This window comes from Oryctolagus cuniculus, chromosome X (genome assembly GCF_964237555.1).
Source record: "Oryctolagus cuniculus chromosome X, mOryCun1.1, whole genome shotgun sequence".
Classification (NCBI taxonomy): Eukaryota; Metazoa; Chordata; class Mammalia; order Lagomorpha; family Leporidae; genus Oryctolagus; species Oryctolagus cuniculus.
This window is the reverse complement of record NC_091453.1, coordinates 15988460-16014382: the sequence shown is the minus strand read 5'-3', so window position 1 is coordinate 16014382 and position 25923 is coordinate 15988460. Positions and strand designations below refer to the sequence as shown.

The 25923-nt window shown below is 36.7% G+C and overlaps 1 protein-coding gene and 1 non-coding gene across 2 annotated transcripts in view; one reads left to right on the top strand and one right to left on the bottom strand.

Annotated features, from left to right (window-relative positions):
- The window catches only part of IL1RAPL1 (interleukin 1 receptor accessory protein like 1), a 1403208-nt gene that overhangs the window by 399398 nt on the left and 977887 nt on the right, over positions 1–25923 (bottom strand). The window lies entirely within an intron of this gene.
- Positions 2448–2579, top strand: LOC127485051 (small nucleolar RNA SNORA51). Its single transcript, XR_007912252.1, has one exon. It is a non-coding gene; the product is annotated as a small nucleolar RNA SNORA51 (small nucleolar RNA).

The following is a 25923-nucleotide window of genomic DNA, read 5'->3' as shown; positions in this document are numbered from 1 at the left end:
ATATTACAGTTCCACAAGTCCTTGGGTCTATTTCAGGACTGTTAATTTTATTTCATCTGTCTGTCGATTCATATGCTATTAACACGGTTAATTATTAAAGATTTGTAGTAATTTCAGCATCTGGTATGTCTAGTTGCAATTAGAGGTTTTTTTTCTTTCAGTTTTTTCTATATAATTTTGTGTACTATTTTTCCATTTTAATCCTATTTTCAACATGCCTAACTACCTGGAAAAAGCATGTTTTTTATTTTTATTGAGATCATATTAAATTATAAACTAATTTAAGAACACCATGTATCTTAGTGGTGTTGAGATGCCCCATCGAATAACAGGAAATTTCTATTTGTTCAAATCTACTTTCATGTCTCATTTACAGATGGGTATACAGTTGCTTATGGATAGGTTTTCTACATTTTTTCCTAGTTATATTCCAATCCTTTTGGTGCTTTTATGAATGAAATTTGCCAACTTATTCCCATTTCCATCTTTCCTAACTGGATATTTGCATGTTATGGCTGTTAGCTATTGCCTTTCAAATTTATATGTTGCTAATTTAAATTATTTCACTGTTTGAGTTAGATTTACCAATTATTATTCTCTAGAGTATTCTAGGTACATTATCATGTTATCTATAGAGAGAGGGAGTTTCCCTTTTTTATGCTTCTTTTTGTTTTTAAGATTTATATATTTATTTATTTGAAAGACAGAGTTACAGAGAGAAAGAGAGAGAGAGAGAGAGGTCTTCCATCTGCTGGTTCACTCTCCCATATGGCCACAATGGCGGTAGCTGGGCCAATTGGAAGCTAGGAGCCAGGATATTCTTCTGGGTCTCCTATGTGGTTGCGGGGGCCCAAGCACCTGGACCATCCTCCACTGCACTCCCTGGCCACAGCAGAGAGCTGGCCTGGAAGAGGGGCAACCGGGACAGAATCCGGCGCCCTGACCAGGACTAGAACCAGGGGTGCCGGCGCCGCAGGCAGAGGATTAGCCTAGTGAGCCGCGGCGTCGGCCTAATCATCTTTTCTTTCATCGCACTCTGTGAAGATTCATTTAGTGCCTCTTTCCTTCATTAGACTTGTCTACATCCACAACTTCCATGCACGGTATAGTAAAACCTTTAAAGTCTCTGTCTGCTGAAGATGATATAGAGCTACTACATCTAGCAAAGGAAGATGTGACTCCTTTGTCTCTGCTGATTCTCACCAGGAAAAAAATGACCAGCTTCAGGCAAGGCATCAAGGCTTCCGATATGAGCTAGCAGAGAAGCACAACCAATATATCAAAGCCATTCGATGGTCAAAACACATCCTTATTTCAAGCGTTCCCTTGCATCTCCCTTGTTCACATCTCTCCCCCAGCCCTAAGCCTTGCTGTGTGGTTTCCTGTTGTACACTATTTCCCCACATTCCCCATATATTCACAGCAGGCAGTAGCCTCACATGGGCCAATGGGTAGTTGACAAGTTTCCTTGTGGGGCTTAGAGCTTGAAAGGACATTGCATTCTGGATTCTATAATCAAAAAATTACCAAATTTGTTCAAGATAAAGACCATATCCTTGCATAAATTTTAGGGATTAGGAAGGTGCCAACCCATAACATAGCATCCTGCCTCAGGTTCCCATGGCTTTCTGGATAGGATATGCTTTCACTAGAACCTTCAGGGATTGTTGGTGAAAGCCCTCTACTTGACATCTTCCTGGTATTAAAAACTAATGATATAATTTGCAAATATTTAACCCTTAAATTCCACAGCTCTCAAATGCCACAATTTCACAACAGTTTCAAATGGTTGAAAGTCTTCATTCTTCTAAAGACTGTTTTGAACTTTAAAAGCAGTTAAAATTCGTTGAGAATCAGATTCAGTAACAAATTAAGTAGTATATTGGGTAAAACCATTTTTGGCCCAAAATGTGGTTTTAACCAAAAAGAAGAGTCTTTATTTTCTGCTTCATAAACTGGTCTGTGAAAGCAATTCTACAAGAGCTTGTAGTGCATTTGATAATGAATTACTGGAACAGAGTCCACCTTCTTTGAGATGACCCTACTGATTTGGGTGCTTACATTTTACTTGATGTGTTTAGGAAAACAACAAAAACCTGAAGGCAATGATGTCATTTGTCAATTTACAATAGCAGCCCAAAGTTAAGCACTATTGCTATTATTCATGTTAGTGTTCTATGTTTCCAGGTTTATCCTGGAAGCTGTATGAATTCACACAAAGCTGGCGACAATGATAATTACAGTCATCGTAGAAAAATGCAGAAATCACAAAGCAGAAATTTGTCTTTAGTGGTCACTTTGAAAGCAACATTATGCTACTCTCCTTCAATATTCAGCTGCTTGTTTACAGTGCCCCAGTGTAATGACTCACAGATTTAAGTCATGCTTCTGATGAATTTATATTGGATAAAAATATCAATAATATTTTTGACATCTGAAAACATTATGGCCTCCTGGTGCTAACGACATGCTGTGTTCTTACACTGACTGTATAAAAAGAGGAGGAAGAGTAGACCTTCCCCGTGTACACCTCAGCTCAGGCCTCTGGCCTGGTCTGTCTTGTGAATGAGGGGACATGGAGTTGAGGGGAAAAAAGAAAACATTATAACAATCAATAGTGTGTGAAATTCTGTTTGTTCATGTATTTTTTTCATTTCTCTCTTACACCTTGTACAAAAATGATACTTAATGAAGAACCTAGGCCAATATAAGTAATTCTGGTGATAATAAACAAAAACTATTGTCAGAGAATAGAAAATTTGCCATAACTGAAATAAGAGTATTTTAGAAATCTTGCAGTTAAAATATTTAGGCTGACGTATGGATGCATGTGTAATTGCATATTATATAGAGTTTAAATCAAAGATGAAAATTCACAGTATGCGTGTCTCTAGAAAGTTAATAAATATGCATGTGTATATATACATATACATACAGATATGTCTCTTGCTAGGAAATTAAGAGTTCTTATAAAATAGTGAGTACCTATCAAATGCATGGCTTCATTCACTTAAAAAATGTGACCTGGTAATATTTTAAAGAACAAGTATTCAGGAACAGACATTTAGCACAGCAGTTAGGATGCTACTTGGGATGCCTGCATTCCAAATCAAAGTGTCTAGTTCAAGTCCAGTCTCCTTCTTACTAATGCATACCCTGGGGGGCAGCAGGTGGTGGCTAAAATACTTGGATCCCTACCACCCACATGGGAGACCCACATTGAGTTTTAGGCTTCTGGCTTTGACCTGGCCTATTCTTGGCTGTTGTTGCAATCATTATGGGAGTGAATAAACAGATGGGAGATTTGTCTGTCTGTCTGTCTGTCTGTCCGTCTCTCTCTCCCTTTAAAATAAATAATTTTTAAAAGTACAAATGAAGTTAAATGACCAAAAGCATAGAATATGTCCTACATTCTATATTAGGAAACACTCAGAAAACAACATTTTAATGGTGACTTATCACAATAAATTTCAAAACATTATTACTAAGATTTCTATATAGTATTAGAAAGGAAGAAGGTTTTTTTTTTTTATAGGATTATCTTTGTTCTCTTCTAAGAAAGAGGCAGAAAGGAAAGAAAGGATAACTAGATGAAAAGGTGTATGGACAAATAAGAAAATGGAGGCATTAGGGACCATTTTCTTCTCATGGATATATTTGAAATAAATTTAGCAAAGAAATAGCCATTTTTTATAACATGCACTGTTAGAAGATCCAGAAAATCCAATAAATTAAACTGTCATAGAATATCAACTACAACTTTAGGAATGTGTGATACTTAACTAATGGCTGAGAAAATTATATTTAGGGACAATTTGAGGATAAAGTGTTGATCAGGTTCTAACATAATTTACTATGTTGTATTTTAATTTTTCTCAAGTTTCATTTTCTGCCTAGCATGTAGGAGAAAGTGGTACCATGGCCGGCGCCACGGCTCACTAGGCTAATCCTCCACCTGCAGCACTGGCACTCCGGGTTCTAGTCCCAGTTGGGGTGCTGGTTCTGTCCCGGTTGCTCCTCTTCCAGTCCAGCTCTCTGCTGTGGCCTGGGAAGGCAGTGGAGGATGACCCAAGTGCTTGGGCCCTGCACCCGCATGGGAGACCAGGAGGAAGCACCTGGCTCCAGGCTTCGGATCTGCGCAGCACCAGCCGTAGCGGCCACTTGGGGGTGAACCAACGGAAGGAAGACCTTTCTCTCTGTCTCTCTCTCTCTCACTGTCTAACTCTGTCTGTCAAAAAAAAAAAAAAAGTGGTACCTTAAAAGTAGATAAAGTTGTGGGGCTGGCACTGTGGCATAGAGGGTAAAGTTGCTGCCTGCCACAGCGGCATCCCATATGAGTGCCGGTTCGAGACCTGGCTGCTTCATTTCCGATCCAGCTCTCTGCTATGGCCTGGGAAAGCAGTAGAAGATGGCCCAGGTGTTTGGGCCCCTGCACCCACATGGGAGACCCGGAAGACACTGTTGGTTCCTGGCTTCGGATCAGCCCAGCTCCGCCCATTGCAGCCATTTGGGGAGTGAACAAGTGGATAGAAGACCTCTCTCTCTTTCTCTCTGACTCTGTCTCTCTATAACTCTGCCTTTCAAATAAATAATTCTTTCTTTTTAAAAAAAATAGATATAGTTGGGGAAAGCTACATTCAATTATTTTTAAAGACATAATTAATGATGGTCTAATTTTATCCATTAAAATCAAATTTTACTTATCTTTTTATTATTCGGAATTATTTCCAATTTCAGTCTAAAGTGATTTATCAAATTTTGAGAATAATAACATTACATAAAGTTTTGGGCTCAAAGATGTTTATGCTTTCTCATTTTTCATATAAAATGTTGTACCTGGGAAAGTGGACAGTGTTTATGGACATAGAAGAATTATTAGGAGTTATTTTGCTCAGTAGATTTCACATTGAGGATGTACAATATATACTAAAGTACTAGAAAAAACTAAAATTGTTTTCAGGAGACTATAGCATATTAGCTGTTTACTGTTATCCAAGAAGTACATATTTAGTGGACCTAAAGCTTAAATTACAATGCCACAGAAAAAGATTATGAAGTCATAAATTCCCTAGAGCAAAAATTAGATCAAAATGTAACAAAATAAAATTTGTAATAATTCTACAGTCAATCTGAAAAACTAAAATTTCAACATAACTTGTAATAAATCCACAGTCATTGGGGGGGAAACAGAATATAATATAGAAGCAATAATTAGAATAAATTCTTAGAATTGATTTAGAAACCCCAAAGTTATGATAGAAACATTAGAAAAGAGAGTTTTTAACAAGCTTTAAGTGTGAATTAAGTAATCTTATGACTAGCTTAAGATAACTTCCAGTCCAGGCATTAATTATTTTAGATCATAATTTTACTGGTGCCTAAAACTGTGTCATTGCAAGGACCTTCAGCATAAACCAAAGTTTTAACATCTTCTAAATGTCTATATGTGTATACAGATGACAAGCTAAAATGAAACTTTTCATATGAGTATAGGAAATATTAATGGGCGTTAAAACGGAATTTACTTATGGCAATAAAATGCAGAAATCCTACATGGCAAGCATATGCTTTCATGAATATGGACTGATAAAAATACAGCACACAAAAACAGATACTACATGTTCTCCCTTATATATGGGAGCTAAAATATTCAAAAATAATTAAAATAAAAAGAAAGAGATCCTGTGTGTATTAGTTTTCCAGCAAATATAGTATTTTGTCAAACTCCGCATTAAGGGGCCAGTGTTATGCTGTAGCAGATTAAGCAGTGAAACCGGCATCCCATATAGGCATTGGTTTGAGTCCCTGCTGCTCCACTTCCTATCCAGCTTCCTGCCAATGCACCTGGGGAAGCAACAAGAAGATGGCCCAAGTCCTTAGGCACCTATACCCATCTGAGAATCCTGGCTTCAGCTTGTCCTAGCCCTGGCCTTTTGGGGAGTGAATCAGCAGATGGAAGCATCTCTCTCTCTTTCTCTCTCTCCCTCTCTCTTCCTCCCTTCCCTCCCTCTCCCTCTTCCTCTCCCCCTCTCGTTCTCTCTCTCTGTGTAACTGCCTTTCAAATAAATAAATAAATCTTAAAAACAAAAAAACTTTGTTTTAAATCTTTGTCAATCAAATTGTTAAGAATAATATACTACTATAATTTTAATGAGCTGTGAGTATTTTAAAATTTACTGTATGAGTGAAACAGACATTTTTATTTGATTTTTTATAACCCTTTCATATATTCCTGCCAAATTATGGTCTTTTTAGACTTTATGTGTTGAACTCCTTATTTAGATGAGCACTAAGCCTCTGATTATAATGTAAATTAAAAATGTTATCTCAAAAATAAAAAAAATGAACTACAACAGAATCTGAATCCTTTTCAGTACAATTGGTTCCTTTGAGGGAATTATAGATAGTGAACAGAGAACTGTTTAATTGAAAATAGACTCTTCATGAATATTTGTGATTAACTCCACTGGGCAAGAAAAATTAACATTTAACATTGCCATATTTTAACAATGCTCTTAGGGTCTCCAGATATGGAAAGACAACAGCTATATCTGCAACAGAGTGTTCATTTGTCATGGTGATGGTTTTGGATTGCCTATGGCTTGGATTGCAAGTAAAATGAATGGTCAAATTAGCGTAGAATCCATGAAGACTGATAAATGCTGTAACAGCCTTTGAAAGGATATGTAATTTTGTTGTACAGACATAACAGAGCTGTAATTAGATGGTGGTAATACTAGCACACTGTCAGCATGGCCCTGTATTTCTTGCAGAAAAAAACAAGACATGTACAACACAGAAAACTGCAGAAAATTTAAAGTTACAGGTAACTGGAACAAGATATCAAGAGAAACCAGGATAGATTTTTGCTAAAAAAAGAAAGTATTGGGAAAAAGCGGAAAAATGTGTATATTTGCCTCTCTTGAACATTATTACATATGAGAAATGTACTATAAAATTTAAAGTTTTATGGGGGACAAAATTATTGATTAAGATTTGATTGACAGATCTGAACTCTTTTGAAAGCCTAGAAGTACTGGTAGTGACACTGATTCCAGAAATCCAAGAACACTACTAGCCAGGACCACAGAATCATGTGCAAGAGAAAGCAAGTCAGAGCCGAGGGTCTCCTACTGGGAGGGACCTGAAAGGCGCATACGTGGGATTCTGGCAGGGCAAGGGCTTCCAGCTTTCTTGTGCTGGTCACAGACTTTCTGTTTTAAATATGCTTGTTAGTCACTTGGGTTTTCGGATCACCTTTTGTTAAGAATGCTAACAGGAAGACGAAGATTCTAATAAAGAACTACCAGAAGTGGTGAGATGGCATTAAATTAATAACTAGAAATCTAATTAAGGCATATGGTCCCGTCATTGTTAAAGGGAGGGAGAAAAAGGTTTTGCCACAGCTTTAGTAAGACAGCATGGCTTCCAACATTCACAATTTCAACTATAACATCTCACCGAGGCTAAAATTTGTTTTAAAATTTAACTTAAAAACTAATTCATTATATTTGTTTATGCTGACACTGGATGAGGCTCTAAAGAAATATGAGAAGTACTTCCAAATAAATCTTTGTTTATTTTAACACAATAAATGAGCTTTCTTGGATAACATTTTCTTTGGGGTCACTTTTAATGAGATGTTTGTGAATTTTCCTACCAGTTTCTTTTTAATATACACATTGATTCTACCATAGACTGCTTGCCAAGCTATTACAGCATCACAAAATACTGCTCAAAGGGGAATGCAGACATTCCAGCAGGTGGGAAGGAAGGCCAGACACTACAGCTTCGTGGATATCATCCTTTCTCCCGCTGCAGGCAACGCCCTTCTCATCCAGACCTGCACTTGATCTTGGCTGAAAGGCCAAGAAGCAATCATCTAGACCTTGATTAACTATTGCACTCCAGTGACTAATGTAGATACTTCCCCAACCAGAAAAGTGCATTTAAGGAAATGAGCTCAATAAGCAAATAAAAGAAATAAAATCCCATTAAACTATATAAATTCAGTAAAGATAACAATCAAATGCCATTTCTTATTTAGGGACAAGCTCAAACTAAAATTCTAGAAGACACTAAAATGGAAGCAAATGGCAGTAGTTATCTAGAAAAACATAAATAGTGGCCTAGTTTTTGGCATCTTAGCTCATTATCTACGGCAACTCTTAAAATGAAAATCCATATCTATATTTACATATATGTTAAATATTTACTGTCAAGCATTAAAAATAGAAATAAAATTTGAAAGTTTCAAATCCGATAAAAATATCAAATGGGAAATTTAATCAAAGAAATACACAGCCTGGATAACAATTAAAATCATAAATTGGAGTGAACAAAACAAGTTACAATATCATATGTATAAAATTATATGATTCAAGTAAATGTAGAAATTACACACATAAACACGCATTTACACACAGAGACTGGAAGCATATACACCAAATTTTTAAGAATCCTTCCTTCTGGGAAGGTAAAGAAAGGAGCAAGATCAGCAGGGAGGAATTTATCTGTATGCTATTAAATGTATTTGACTGAAAGAATAGTAACAACGATTATCTAATGATCACTAAGGAATGTTACAGTTATGCACCAGTCTACAAAATATTTACTGAGACTCCGTTTGCCAGGTGCTGTGATATAAATTAGAAAGAACTATCCTGGGTGGACTACATCTGTATATTCTTCATCATCATCGCTGTTACAATAGCCAGAGACAAGGACTTTGTTGCGGACAGTTTACGTGGGAAGCAATCCCCAAAAGAAGTAAAGAATGGGGAAAGTGAGGCAAGAATTCAAGGAACACAGGTTACTGCTGTGAGAACTGGAGCCCAGTCCTCCTGGGGGACCTCTGAGAAACCATATAGGGCACATGCCTTGTAATTATTCCCTGGAAGCTGCAAAGGTTACAGAGTTCATCTTAACCACTTCCATAATTTTCCAACACTGACAGGTGCACATTTGCTCACTCTGGCCCCCAGACCACAGATTGCATGGCTTTGTACCTCTCAAAAGCTGTAGTAGAAATGAGTGATTCAGGATAACCAGAGTCACATCCGGATGAGCACGTCTCTTTAGAACATACGGGAAGTTGCCAAATATTGACTTAAGGAAATCTGTCTACAGTAGCCAAGCCCGACAGCTAAAAAGATAACCACCAACTCAATTTTCCTGCCTGAAACTGATTCTGATTTTCTCTGAATAGATGTATAATCAGTTACAGTAAACAGTGTTGATTGTTTTACCACCGAAGCAGGATAGCAGTGTGGCCTTTAGAACCAGATATTGTCTGGAGTTTCCACTCTACCACTTAACAACTGAGTCAGTTATATCTTCTGATCATGTTTCTCCAACTGTAAGATGAGAAATAAAAGATGAACGGCAGAGGACTGTCACGAGAATGGTAAGAGAGAGAAGTTCAGTCTCAAGTGCTGTCCTTTCCCCTGAACTCCAGGCTTTCCTGCCCACGTCCACTTGGAGCTCTAACTGATGCCATAAGACTCCCCATGTCCAAGGACTGAACTTGTAATATTATCCTGAAAACTCAACCTCCCCCACTTTGGCTGATGGCCCTTCTGTCCTTCCAGAAGCTCCTTTCTTTCTCTCACAGTGTACATCTCAGACATCAGTAAGTTTGCCTGCCTTTACCTTCAAAATGTATTCTGGATATGACAACTTCCCAACAGCAATTCCGCTACAAACAGCCTGAGCCTAGACATTTTGCAGACTCTTAATTGGTCTCACTGTTTCTACTCTGGTCCTTCCATAGTCCGTTGTCTATAAAGTGAGGTTTGTAAACAGGAGTTCCAGCGTATCACTCCCCTGCTCAAAATCCTGGACAGGTTCCCCATGTCAGAGTAAAAGCAAAGCCATTTATAAGGGTCTGTTAAGATCTTCTCTCACCTCATCACCACTACTACTTCTCTTCTTGATTATTCTGCTCTATCCACACTGGACTTTTTGCCAGATATGTCCTCATCTAAAGGCCGCTGCACTAGCTGTTTGTATTCCCTAGGTCAAGGTACAACTGCAATCACTCATCTTCTTATCTTCACTCAATTCTCACCTTCTCAACACAGTCCACCTAATCAACAGCTTTCAAAAGCACTGTCAATCCCCTTCCTACCCTCTACTCTTGACCTCTCCCCCACCTGCCATACTGTCTTTGCTACTCAAATAGTGCTTCCAAACCAGCAGCATTGGCATCAGCCACGATTTGGCTAGAAATGCAGAATCCCAGGCTCCTGCCCAAGAACTACGGCATCACAGTCTGCACTGTAATGAGATCCCCAGGTGATTAACACGCACATTAAAGTGTCAGAAGCAGGGACATACGTATATGTATATATATACACACACATATATATAAGTATATTTGGAATATACTGATATATATTTGTGGAATGAATGGATGTATGCATGCATGAATGAAGAATGTCAGAGGTCCTGTGGCAGGAATATTGCCTAACTTATACTGAATGCTTAATGATAGTCCCTCCTCCTCTTTTCCCTGGATAAACTAGAGTTAACAGCTTTATAACATCTTAACAACTAATAATATACTTTGCCAGAAACCAACCAACAAAATTAATGAAAGACAGAATTTCTCTTTTATCGCTATGAAAATATAGATGAACAATCTTCTAATCAGTTCCTCCCATATATATATGTACATATATATATATTTCTTAAAGGGAACAAACACATTATACTACAGTAAAGAGCTTTTAGAAAGTAAAATTTGATCTACACAGTCAAGTGATTACTATGCATAATACACTGTAAAACAAATTGTATTGAATGTACTATTTTATTTCATGGGACATTTGGATTGAACTCAGTTGTCCAAAGAACAATAAATCATGAACAAGATGATGTCTTATAAAATTAAAAATTTGGCATTTTCTCTCACATCACAGTATCTATCAAAAAAAACCCACAAAATTGGCTGAAAATTCACAGCCATTACCTCTTCTGCAAATGGAAGTGATTTTAGGAGCTAATCGTAACAATAAAGGAAAGGGAAGTTTATAAATGATAAAGCAGATAAGCTGAAATTTTTAATTAAGCTAAAATCCTTGAAGGAAACTTTGTTACATATATATAAATGCATTTTATATGTGCATATACATTATTCATGTATGCAAATATATTAAAATTGGGAAATATATATCTCCTAATAACTTTTAGATAATCACAAGTTACCTCTTAAGATAAATAGCATTATATTGATGAGAACTTTACTGGCATGAAACTGAAACTATAAAATCCAGTCAAAGCAAAATTCAGGGATGGTCATTTGGCACATCAGTTAAGATGCTGCTCAGTATTTCAGGCATGGAAAGCCAAGACACTCTGGCAAAAGATCTCTGTGAGTGAGATCCCAGTGGAAAGAACAGGTCATCAAAGAAGGAGGTACCTTTTTTTCTGAAGGGAAGAGAGAACCTCCACTTTGACTATGACCTTGTCTAAACAAGATAAGAATTGGAGAACTCAGAGGGCTTCCATAGCCTTGGAAACTCATGACTGGAGCATAGGGAGATTACTGATGCCATAGACAGGAGTGTCAATTGGTAAAGTCAACAACAGGAGTCACTGTGCACTTACTCCTCATGTAGGATCACTGTCCTTAATGTGTTGTGCATTGAGATTTAATGCTATAACGAGTACTCAAACAATATATTTCACTTTGTGTTTCTATGGGGGTGCAAACTGTTGAAATCTTTACTTAATGTATACTAAACTGATCCTCTGTAAAAAAAAAAAAAAGAAAAAAGAAAAAAGAAAAAAAAAAAAGAAATGATCAACTCCCAACTTGACTCTCACTGGGATTAAACATGACAATAGGTCTGATCTGATTTCATCATCATTTAAAAAAAATCATCTATTATTTTTCACTTTATGTTTCTGTGTGGGAGCAAACTGTTGAAATCCTTACTTAATGTATACTAAGCTGATCTTCTGTATATTAAGATAATCGAAAATGAATCTTGATGTGAATGGAAGGGGAGAGGGAGTGGGAAAGGGGAGGGTTGTGGGTGGGAGGGACGGTATGGGGGGGAAGCCATTGTAATCCATAAATCGTACTTTGGAAATTTATATTCATTAAATAAATGTTAAAAAAAAAAGATGCTGCTCAGGATACCTGCATCCCATATCACAATACCTAGGTTTAAGTCTCCTCTCTGCTTCTCATCCAGCTTCCTGCCAAGGTGCACCCTGAGAGACAGCAGGTGACGGCTCAAGTACTTGGTCCACAACACCCACGCAGGAGACCCAGACAGGGTTCTAGGCTTTGGCCTGGTCTGGACTAGCCCCAGCTGTTACAAGCATTTAGAGAGTAGAATCAATGGGTGGGAGATTCTCTCTCTTTTTTTAACTTTTATTTAATAAATATAAATTTCCAAAGTACAGCTTTTGGATTACAGTGGTTTTCCACCCCCATAACCTCCCTCCCACCCACAACCATCCCATCTCCGGCTCCCTCTCCCATTCCATTCACATCAAGATTCATTTTCAATTATCTTTATATACAGAAGATCAATTTAGTATATAGTAAGTAAAGATTTCAACAGTTTGCACCCACACAGATACACAAAGTATAAAGTACTGTTTGAGTACTAGTTATAGAGTTTATTCACATTGTACAACACATTAAGGACAGAGATCCTACATGGGGAGTAAGTGCACAGTGACTCCCATTGTTGACCTAACAATTGACGCTCTTGTTTATGGTGTCAGTAATCACCCTAGGCTCTTGTCATGAGTTGCCAAGGCTATGGAGGCCTTTTGAGTTCGCCAACTCCAATCTTATTTAGACAAGGTCATAGTCAAAGTGGAAGTTCCGTCCTCCCTTCAGAGAAAAGTACCTCCTTCTTTGATGGCCCGTTCTTTCCACTGGGATCTCACTCACAGAGATCTTTCATTTAGGTTTTACAAAAACATAAAAATAAATTTTTTAAAAGGAAAAATTTAGAACAATTTCTAAGGTGCAAACCAGAAAGAAAAAGGACAGTACAGTTGATTAAATAAAGAACTGTTTTTTATAAAAAATCTGTTTATATGAAAGTCAGACTTAGAGAGAGGAAGAGGAGGAGGAGGAGGAAGAGGAGGAGGAAGAAAAAGAGGAAGAGGAAGAAGAATGAAGAGAGAGAGAAAGAGAGAAAGAGAAAGAGAAAGCAGGTTCCATCTGCTGGCTCACTCCCCAAATGACTGCAATGGCCAGAGCTGGGGCAAACCAAAGCCAGGAGCCAGGAACTCCATCTGGATCTCCCATGGGCGTAGCAGACACTCAAGCATTTAGGCCATGTTCTGCCGCCTTCCCAGGTGCATCAGCAGGGAGCTGGTTTGGAAGTAAAACAGCTGGAACATGAACTGATGTCCATATGGGATGCTGGTGGAGCAGGTAGCAACTTAACCTGCTACATCACAATGCCAGCACTAAGAACTGCTTATGAAAATGTGATATATATATACATGATAGAATACTACTCGGCCATAAAAAAGAATGGAATCCTGCCTTTCGCAACAAAATGGATGCAATGGAAGACCATTATGCTTAGTGAAACAAGCCAATCCCCAAAGGACAAGTATTGTAAGGTTTCTCTGATTTGTGTTAACTAACACATAGGGTACAAATTGAGAGTAATATAAATGAGTGAAATTGACAGCTTGAGATTTGATTATTGTTTATAGCCCTTGTCTATTCCTAAGGATCAGTAGTTTTTCTATTTACTACTTGTTGAATTCTTCATTTAGTGGAGGATTACGCTTGTGATAATAAAGCAAACTGGAAGTATGTCATTGCAAAAATGAAAAGAAAAATAACAAAAGAAAGAGGAAGAAATGGGGAGAGTGGGAAGTATCATTATGTTCTTAAAAGTGTATATATGAAATCTGTTCCCTTTATAAATAATATATTTATTATTTATATATATTTATTATAATATATTTAATATATATTTGTTATAATAATGTATATTATCATAAGTATATACAAATAATTGCATTTATTCATTGGATAAAATATATTTTCAGTCCTTATGCAAAGTGTTGAAATTTTAAGTGTGTCATGCTGGCAATGTATTTCCCAATTATGATGTTCTGACACACAAAACCAGGAATAAACTAATTTGGAGAAAATGTTCAAAAAGACCAGTCAGGAAATAAAGCTTAGAACAAGTGATATGCACATAAATGATTGTATTTAGCCATCATTTTTCAAAAATATTTTTTTATTTATGAGCTAGACTCTATCTCTTCTGAAAATATAATAATGTTGCTAGGAATTATTATAAAAAGACAAACAATTGCGAATAGTTTGTTAAGATACTGAACTCTGCACTATTCAGAGAGAGGCCCAGGGGCTCAGCGTCTGCCGCTCTGTGAACTTCCCGCACTGCAGCAGCGCTCGGGAGGCTGCCCGGACTCTGCGGAAGCTGCAAAACCAAACTCCAGGGCCCCGAAGCTCTCCTGATGCTGCTCCATAGACTTCAACTGGACCCTGCACCCCTGAAGGTATACTTGCACAGACCTCTACACGCCTCGAAAACCAAAGAAAAATGAATACTTCCCCACTTCCTGCTAATGCATACGCTTGGAGGCACTAGATGAGACTCCGATACTGGGGACCCTGACACCCACATGGAAGCCCCAGGTTGAACTCCAGGCACCTGGCTTCAGGACATGCACAGCCCTGGCAGATTTGGGCATTCAGGAAGCAAATAATCTGATAGAGTTCTGTCTGTCTGTCCGTCTGTCTGCCTTTCAAATATAAATAAATTTTAAAATAATTGAAACTTTTGTTCATATATGTATACAATTCTATTTGTAATTTGCACTAATACAAAACCATATGATTTTAACCCCCCAAAATATTCAGTTAATATGCTGAACAACTGAATAAATTTTTATTTTTTTTTAAATAACTGCTTTTGATTGCAGGTACCAGAAACAGTAAAAAGATAAGTCCCACAGACAGGGAGAAGATATTTGCAACACATATAGTGGCAAAGACCTAATATCCAAGATATGCAAAATAGTTATTTGAATTAGTAAGCTTAGGACAAATAACATAAAAGTTAGCAAACAAATGTGGATGCCCTATTTACAGATGTAGTTGAACACATGCTGATGAGTATACAACTTGGTACCTCACAATGGAGAAAAAATTAGTATTACTTAATATAATTAAAACATTCATACTCATATTACAGCTCAATTTTTATGTATAAATGGACCCCAGAGACATTTTTCCATATGTTAACCAGGAGATCAGTATAGGAGTAGTCACAGCAGTACTGTTAATGGCAAAAACAACAACAACGAGAAACAGTCTAAATATATATCAATAGTAAAACAGATAATGTCAATTGTGGTATATGACACAATGAAACATTATCCAGGGATTGAAATGAATATATACTGGCACTGTCACCATCATAATATTGTTGGAAAAGTAATACTCATTGAAAAGATATATCACAGAAGAATGAACATATTCAAATTAATACATTGATATGACAAAATGAGGAAAGAACAAACTGTACCATTTTTTGGCATATACACAATATATGGTATAATTATAGACAAAGAAAAGGAAATGAATGTAATGACACTGAGGATAACAGTTACCTCTGCAGGGAGAGTGGGAGATGAGGTTCTGGGGGCCACACCTCAGAGGGTTTAAAAAGTGACCTAAATGAAAGATCTCTGTGAGTGAGGTCCCAGTGGAAAGAACAAGTCATCAAAGAAGGAGGTACCTTTCTCTGAAGGGAGGAGAGAACTTCCACTTTGACCATGGCCTTGTCTAAATATGATCAGAGTTGGTGAACTCAAAAGGCCTCCATAGCCTTGGCAACTCATGACAAGAGCCTAGGGTGATTACTGACACCATAAACAAGAGCGTCAATTGTTAAGTCAACAACAGGAGTCACTGTGCACTTACTCCCCATGTAGGATCTCTGTCCTTAATGTGTTGTACTATGTGAATTAACTCTATAACTAGTACTGAAACAGTACTTTACACTTTGTGTTTCTGTGTGGGTGCAAACTGTTGAAATCTTTACTTACTATATACTAAATTGATCTTCTGTATATAAAGATAATTGAAAATGAATCTTGATGTGAATGGAAGGGGAGAGGGAGCCGGAGATGGGAGGGTTGCGGGTGGGAGGGAAGTTATGGGAGGAAAAAGCCACTGTAATCCAAAAGCTGTACTTTGGAAATTTATATTTATTAAATAAAAAAAAGTGTGGTGTCTTACTGCTCTATTCAAAACTGGGGGGTGGATACAAAGGAGTGAATTTTTGTTTTTATTCTTTAAAGTCTCTATATGGCATGTATACTCTTGTATCTATAACATATTTCACATTTATTTAAAAGTGTAAAAAGGTAAATAAAAGGCATTACAATAAATCAATGTAAACATTTTCTACAAACTATTCATTAATATCATTACATTTTCTAGGAACCACTATTTTGTACCAAATAAATAGGTAAGTAAATATCTCCAACAGCCTAATTTAGATTATCTGTGTTACACTGATAATAATAAATAATCAACAGAAGCAAGTAAAATCAATTAGTGAATCACTGGGAATCAGAAAGCCAAGGAGGGAATCATATCTCCCCTACATTTATTTTAGATCGTGATCTAACAGAATTTTTAATATTTTTGAATTGGTAATTCTGTGACTTCCTTGAAATTGAGAAATCTCTGAGTTCTCAAAAAATCTCCTTAACATTACTTAAGCTGCCTCTCTCTGTAGGCCATCACGTGTCTAAGTTTATGCTTATTTTGCTAATACTCTTCCCACAGCTCCATAGAACAGCTTCCTTTTCTCCATCTCCTCTAAACTCTTTTACTTAAATTCAATTCTACTTTTATTTTAGATTTATTTATTTATTTATTTGAGAGTCAGAGTTACACAGAGAGAGGAGAGGCAGAGAGAGAAGAGGATAGAGAGAGAGAGATATCTTCCACCCAATGGTTCACTCCCCAGTTGGCTGCAATGGCCGGAGCTGTGCTGATCCAAAACCAGGAGCCAGGAGCTTCTCCCTGGTCTCCCACGTGGGTGCAGGGGCCCAAGCACTTGGACCATCTTCTACTGCTTTCCCAGGCCACAGCAGAGAGCCGGATCAGAAGTGGAGCAGCCAGGACTAGAACCGGCGCCCATGTGGGATGCCGGCGCTTCAGGCCAGGGTGTTAACCTGCTGCGCCACAATGCCGGCCCCTCAATTCTACTTTTATTTAAATAAAATTCTCGTAAACATCTCTGTCATTTGCTGTGGAAGTTGAAGTTGAATATGAGACTACTAAGAGACTTCAGTCTAGTTCAGCTTTGCCATCTTGATTTTCACAAGGACAGGGAAGGTGATTATGAGTCCTTTTAACTGTGCGGAGACTCCCTTTCAAATTACACAAGCGGATCCCCTCAAAGTCTACTTCAGGGACACAGCAGACTACACAGAAGAGCCTTCATTTATGGTCACGTGCATATTTGCTTTTAACAGGAACAAATAGCAAGGCTTGATTTTTCTTATCAGAATAACATTCTCCAGCTTTCCAGGGAACCGTATCATTCATTTACAAAATGGACACATAACTTTTGACTAAATTTAAATTTCAAATGTGGCTATTTGTTTTATGAATCCAAAGAAAATACACACATTTATGCATTCTTTCTGTAATACTTGAGTATATTTGAAGATAGCTTTTTGATAATTTTAAAGAACAATTGCAAGAGTTTTATTCTCCTTTTACCCCTAAGCAACAATCAGTTGGGGAACCTAAAATTGCTTATATGCTGCACTGAGTTTGTCTAAAATATCTTTACAAAAGTAAGTGAAAATGGAATTTTAAAAAGGACTTAAACTAAGGAGGAAGACGCGACTTCTGGCGCGATGGTAATTGCTTATCATCTCTTGTTAAATGAGTGCCCTAATTCTTTGTATCAAAAACAGTCATCAAGATATTCAAGCACATTGAATATCCTACTTTCATTTGTCAGGGGCACTATATGAAGCTTTGTTGGAAAAGCATTTAGAATATCAGTTATTGAAGTAGTAAATATCTGTTATGATCAGAATGTATTTAAGACAATATGTATTATCAAAATTACTTAAATTTTATATAAAAACTATCTTTGGTAAAATTCGTAAAGTTTCTACAATAGTATTATCAAATCTGAATGCAAAGTTCTGTAAAAATTGTAAAACATTTGTCAAAAATTATGAATAAACATTAAAAATGAATGAGCACAGGGCCATATGTTTAGTCTAGCAGTTAAGATGTCATTTAAGATAACCACATCTCAGAGTAACTGGGTCACATATCTGGCTCCAGCTTCTGGCTCCAGCTTCCTGCCAGTACAGATCCTGGGAGGCAGTGTTGATGGCTCCAGTAATTGAGTTCCTACCATCCACATGGAAAATTTTAATTAAATTCATGGCTGCTGGCTTCAGTCTCTCAGTCTCAGTGGCCACTGGGGGCATTTGGGGGAGTCAAACAGCAGATGGAAATTAGTTTCTCACTCTCTCTCGTGCTCTCTCTCTCTATTATTCAAATAAATCAACAGATAATAATGACCTCATATAAGCAATAATTGCGCTGCTACTGTTTCATCAGAAAAAAATGATGGAGAATTATTGTGAATAAACATGAGTAAATGAGAACTTTTAGAGCAAGAAAAGTAACTGAAGAAGTTTCTAGAAATTATGGAAGTTTATCTTTGGCCTAAGGAAATATGGTCAACTTTTGCCACTGTATTTATAAATTGTGTTGATTATTTCTGAATAAAACATAGTCAAAAATTTATTTCATTAGTTGAGAATATAAATGCAGTTATTCAGTTTTTTAAGGTACCCTGTGCTTTACAAATGTACCAATAAATAGATCTAGCCATTTTTAAAAAAGCAATTTGTATGTTAAGGAATATTAGCCATGTACCATAGCAGTTATTTCAAAGTCTAAGTTTAGGATTGTTGTAGGCATCTGCAAGCTTCCATCAGAATCCATAACAAATATTCTAACCATATTAACGTGATTATAGAATTTTAAGTACAGAGTAGAAGATGGGATCTTTTGAAGGTAGAAAAAATAAATACATATTCCTTATCTAAAACCACACTCTGAATTGTGTACATTCAGATTGAAAAGGCATCTTAGAAATATCAAGCTTTTTACTTTCATCAATAGATCACAAATCTATTTAAGTGCCCATCCACATATTAGTTAAATAGATTCTGCTATAGCATAGAATTCCATTCCTTTAAAATTATGTGCTAAAAGAATAATGACAAGGAAGTATTCTGAATCACTGTTAAGAGAGAATGTTACCAATTTGTCAATTATAATCAAAATTTTATAAAATAAACTACAGAGACATTCATAAAACTACTTTTTTATGGCTGTGGTTCTAGGTGTTGGAATAATAATTTTCTGCTGCTTTTCTTCAGTGAAAACTATTACTTTGTAATAAGCAAAAATGTATTTTAAAATGATATTTTTTGCTAAAGTTGAATTGTGATATTTGTAACCAAAACATAATTAAGACAACACAGCACAGTTAGTTTTCTACAAGTACTGGCCATTAATACAAACTGACCATATAACAGTGATTTAATGTCATTATTTTATTATGCTCTCAGTAGTTTTGCTTTTAGGATATCTTTTCATGCGTCATTAAGTCAGACAAACGCTATGGAATCTGCAATAGATGAATATAATTCAGAGAGTATAAGACTGTATTTAAAAATATCATAAAGGCTTGTGATTACGATAGTTTACAAGACTGTACTTCTCTATATCCTAACAATCAAAGTGTGGTTATTTTCCTGATTCCCAAAGCATAGAATCCCTTGTTTTCGGTAATGTGTAGTGCAAATCACCTGATCACTGAGATAGAATCAGGTTCAAGTGACAATTAATCTTTTCCAGCACTAAACCTATTGCTTCTATTTTACAATATTGATAGCACAAGTTTATAAAATTTTAGGTGAATTCACTGGTTTAAGCATGTAAATGATCTTTAGGTTTGTCCAAAACAAATAATGACAACCTCAGCAATACTACAGCACATCAAGGGAGTTTTAAGGAGATTTGACATAGATATTACAGCAATATTAGAGAACACTGATCATTTGCTCTTTCTTGCAAGTGATGTTTGTCAGTAAATTGATTATTTTATACTACTCTCAATATTTTCCAGGATACATTTTAATCTAGACTGACTGATATTTTTGAAGAAATGTTATTGAAATCCTTTGCTCAGTTTCACAAACTGTTTCTTAGTAATTGTCTTATATGTTTTTTTTTCCTGGGAATTACTCTTGAAAACTGTAGCTGAATAACTATCTTTTTCTTTGCCATTGAATCCTTTCTCATTAAACAACAGTTGACTGATTATCTGTTATAGCTAAGATGCACTATTATATGTTACTGGTAGACAGATTTATGTAAGAGTCAGTTTTGTAATTAAACAACTAAAAGCTAAATAGATAGAATATACATAAAAAACAGCATCAACAATTTCAATATGTATGTGCTATGTGCCTCCCCAAATGTTGTATGATTATACTAGACATGCTAGCTTTGTATTATCAATTCATTTATTTTGCGTGTCATTTCATTATATTCCTCTCATGAATCTCATCTTAAGAATTTTTACTTGTGTATTAGACACTAAGGGAATGCACTCAAAAACTATAAGTTAATGGATCCATTGGAAGAGAGACAGGGGATTATTTAGAAAACAAAGTAAATTTTAGGGTATGTAGTCTATTGTGGATCACAGACATTGGACTATATCTGTGCATTTGCTCTGATATACATTCAAAAATCACGGTTCATACATAGATGAATGGGTAAGTGGGTGAAAGAACTCCAAATCAGGTAGTACTTAACTAGAAACAATAACATTTACAACATGCTCAGCATTGGGTTAGGTACTAGGGGTTAAAACATATTCTTGGGGTGAGCGTTTAGCCCAGCAGTTAGGATGACAATTGGAATGATCACATCCTTTCTTGGAGTGCCTGGATTCAAGTCCCAGCTCCATTGCCAAGTCCAGGTTCCGGTTAATGAGCATTCTGGGAAGCTGTAGGTGATAGCTCAAGTAGTTCAGTTCCTGTTACCCACATGGGAGACCTGGATTGGGTCCCCAGCTTCAGGCTTCTGCATGGCCTAGTCCTGGCGATTATGGCCATTTGGGAAGTGAACCAGTGGATGGGACCTCTCTCTCTCTCTCTCTCTCTCTCTCTCCTTCTCAAATAAAAAAAAAAAAAACCTTATTTTTGCTATGAAGTTTAAAGATTAGTAACACAAAAAAGGAGAGTAAAGAGGAAATTGTAATTGTTATATTAAGGCAGGTCTTGACTCAATACAATGCTTTCTACCCCTCAAAATCGCCCAAAGACCCTTTTTCATTAGAAAGCAATGAGTTCCCCTTTGATAGAGGTTTTCAAATATAAACTCCATGGATATAGATCATTCATTTTACTACAAACAGAAGGGATTTAAGGGTCAGAGACCTGCTATCTTTTTGTTTGTTTATTTATTTATTTGAAAGGTAAAGTGACAGAAAGAGAGAAGGAGAGAAAGACACAAAGACAGAGAACTCTTCCATCCCCTGGCTCACTCTCCAAATGGCCACGACAGGCAGGGATGGGCCATGGCAAAATCAGGAGCCAAGAATTCCATCTGGGACTGCCACATTGGTAGCATGGACACAAGCCTTTTGGTCATCATCCATTGCTTTTTAAGGTGCATCAGCAGGAAGCTGGAATAGAAGTGGGGCATCTGGGACTGGAGCCAGCACTCTAATATGGGACGCTGCCGTTGTAAGAAATGAACAAACCCACTCCTCTACAATGCAGGCCCCAAAAGGCTGTTATCTTTAATTACGTTTCAGATTTGATCTCCTGTCTGACTCTGGTAGAGGGAGAGATTGAACTGGAAGGAATTGCACATCATCTGGGCTTGTAGGTGTATAGGATTCATATATATTGCAAAGAAAAGAGAAAGTACTGTTAGGCCAACAATGTGAACAGAGGTGTGGGTCTGGGGATGAGTGTGGCAAATAGGATGGGAGTGAACCACTCAGTCTGACCAGAGAAAGTATTTGCATTGGGATGGAATAGGGCATGAGGATGGCGTGGTAATTTTGGATTGAGAAAGGATGGTATTTTCTTGTACTCCATGGGCAACATCTCATGCTGAGCAGAAAATCAGAGCTGAATAAGAAAAACGAACATTTGCAAGGAGGACATTCTCTTGCATATCTTATGAAGCTGATTTTTCCAAAGTAATATTTTACAAAGAAAGGAAGGGTGTGATTTAAGTACATATTTTGTCTAATCAAGGGATATTCCCATTATTTGAACAAAAGTAATACTGTAACATTTGTGAAAAATGGCATTCACAAATTATTTAAACTTTAAAAAGTTCATATTTTATATATAAATAATTAGAAAACATAAAACTCTGACAAATGTCACATTTCAAGGAGTTTTTGATATTTGTAACTGTGCTTTCTTTTTCTTTTTCCTTATTCCAGTACTCTGTAGGGAACCAATGTCCCTCATTTAGCCTCACCTGTTTTGCAAAGTGGTTATGCACTTCCAAGCTAGAGGAATTAGAGTACTGTCTCTGAATATACACTGCAGAACTAAACAGTCACAAATTCAATCAGTAATAAAATAATAAATAGTACCTTAGTGCTATTGTCTAATAGAAGTTCTTTAGAGTGACTGTTTTACAAATTTCTGCCACTCATCCATTAATCCAATATGCAGAAATCCCAAGAATTATACGCAATGCTTTACAGATTCACATTTGTGGCACATTTAGAATCTAATTCTGATGATGGTAGAAATCAAATTCTGTTTTCCTTGGTTTAAACTAAAAGTAATTATCACGACTGATCTCATTGTCTTTTATAGTTTACTCTTGACATTTTATTTTAATTTTATTAAATGATGATTGACTGTCAGATTATTTCCAATATCACTCTAATTCATAATGAATAGATAATTTTTCATACCTTCCAAAAAGAAAATAGACCTAACTGAATTAATGAGAATACTGGACAATTCCCACAATACTGATAAATGCATTCAAGTATCCTAAAAATCACTTTATAATTTTTTACCTGAATAGCTGTGGCGATGGTGTTCATGATGATTCATGATGTTCAGTAGTAGTGATGGTGATGTGCATATGCGTGTATCCAGCGCTCATTTTTTTAACAAGTAAATGATCAAACGCATTTTCCTGTTTAGCATTTGGATTTCACAAAATGAGCTCTAAGATTATACAGAGATAGATTCAAAGTATATTCCAGCACTTACCATTTGTAGCAATTTAACTTTCTCAAAGTCAGTTTCCTGAATTTAGAAAATTGAAAGTTCTCAGTTCTATATGTCAATGTGGTGAGGCTAGAGTCTCCAGTTATTCAACCAAACAGTAATCTAGGCACTGCTATGGGGGTGTTGTGTAGACACAATAAAGTCCATTACCACTTGACTCAAAGAAAGTGAGATTGCACTGGATAATCTGGTGCTGGGATCTGAAAGGCCTTAAAAGCAGAGATTCCTTCCCTAGTGCAGAGCAAATTCTACCTCTGGATTGCCCCTGAGTTCCAGCCCGCTTTCCTGACAACTTGTCCTCATTTCTAAGTTGTCTTGCCAGCTGCCATAATTGCATAAATCAATTTCTTCAATAAATTTCTTATTATATGTCTCCATTTTGTCTGGTACAGTCATGATTATAAAGATGTCCCAACACATCTTTATCAGGACATGAACCAAGTGACTAGCATAAAATAGTACAAGTTACTCTCTCAATTCATGGAGTACGAATTGTTAAAGTCTCTGTAGTTACAAAACTGGTGGGACTAATGCAGTAAATATCATTTAGCAAAAGCTCTTAAGTGTGTACCCAGAACCTGTTAGACACCGCCAAGAAAATTAAGCATTGACATCCCCAGCAATCCTTTCATTCTATTATTTTTTTCCTCCTAGAAGGACTTATTTATTGTCATATTGGTTGATTTTAAGAAATTGCTGAGAACTGAATCACCCCTAATGTTTGACCCGTATTATTCTTAGGTGTTTAAATTTTAACTGAAAAGTGATCCCTGTTAGGAATTTGGAAAGCATTATGCGGAGTGAAATAAGCCAGTCCCAAAGGGACAAATACCATATGTTCTCCCTGATAGGTGACAACTAATTGGGCACCAAAAAGGAAACCTGTTAAAGTGAAATGAACACTATGAAAACAGTGACTTGATCAGCCCTTGCCCTGACTGTTCATGAACAACTTAATATGTTATCCCTCTTAGTATTTTTTTTGTTCTACTTAATACTTTTGGTTGAATACTGTAATCAATACACAGTTATTCTCAAGTGCTGAAACTTAACTGAAAAGTGATCACTGTTAAATATAAGAGTGGGAATAAGAGAGGGAAGAGATGTGCAATTCGGGACATGCTCAAGCTGACTTACCTCAAACGGTAGAGTTAGAAACATACCAGGGGATTCGAATTCAATCCCATCAAGGTGGCATGTACCAATGCCATCTCACTAGTCCCGGTGATCAATTTCTGATCACAATTGATCATAATGATAGGACTAAGAACCAAAGGGATAACATAAACAAGAATAGTGTCTGCAAATACTAGCTGATAGAATCAAAAAGGGAGAGAATGATCCAACATGGGAAGTGAGATACACAGCAGACCCATAGAATGGCAGATGTCCTAAACAGCACTCTGGCCTCAGAATCAGCCCTTAAGGCATGCGGATCTGGCTGAAAAGCCCATGAGAGTATTTCAGGCATGGAAAGCCAAGACACTCTGGGGGGGAAAAAAAAAACCTAAATGAAAGATCTCCGCGAGTGAGATCCCAGTGAAAAGAACAGGTCATCAAAGAAGGAGGTACCTTTCTCTAAAGGGAGGAGAGAACTTCCACTTTGACCATGGCCTTGTCTAAATATGATCAGAGTCGGTGAACTCAAAAGGCTTCCATAGCCTTGGCAACTCATGACAAGAGCCTAGGGTGATTACTGATGCCATAAACAAGAGTGTCAATTTGTTAATTCAACAACAGGAGTCACTGTGCACTTACTCCTCATGTAGGATCTCTGTCCTTAATGTGCTGTACATTGAGATTTAATGCTATAACTAGTACTCAAACAGTATTTTTCACTTTGTGTTTCTATGGGGGTACAAACTGTTGAAATCTTTACTTAATATATGCTAAACTGATCTTCTGTATATAAAGAGAATCGAAAATGAATCTTGATGTGAATGGAAGGGGGGAGGGAGAGGGAAAGGGGAGGGTTGCGGGTGGGAGGGAAGTTATGGGGGGGGAAGCCATTGTAATCCATAAGCTGTACTTTGGAAATTTATATTCATTAAATAAAAGTTAAAAAAAATGTTTGACCCTCAAAGATTATGAGGGCCCAATATTTTTGGGAAAAATATGAAATTATCTTGGACTTTTTCAAAATTCAATAGTCAATGTGAAGCATGTAGCATTAATTTTTTTTGACCTTGGCTACCAGGAGGCTTAGAACCAAATATGCAACTCAATTTTAGTCTTAGAAAGGCAAAAGCTGTTAGATACAAATTGTATTTTAAAGAATACCTTAAAATAATTATTTTTATTTCATAGCCATTAATTTTAAACTAGATAGACATCTTGCCATTTGGGAACTATAAATCCATGCCATGGTTTAGGTCACAATGATTCCTACCTAATAGTTCATCTAAGAATCAAATCTACAAACTGAACTAACATTACTGGGGCCTAATGTTGGATACTCTGATGCAGTGCATTTGAATTGAGGTCAGGATTCCACCTATTTTATATGTTTCTTAACTGCATGCTTGGTTAAGAATCACAAGTACACTTGACTTG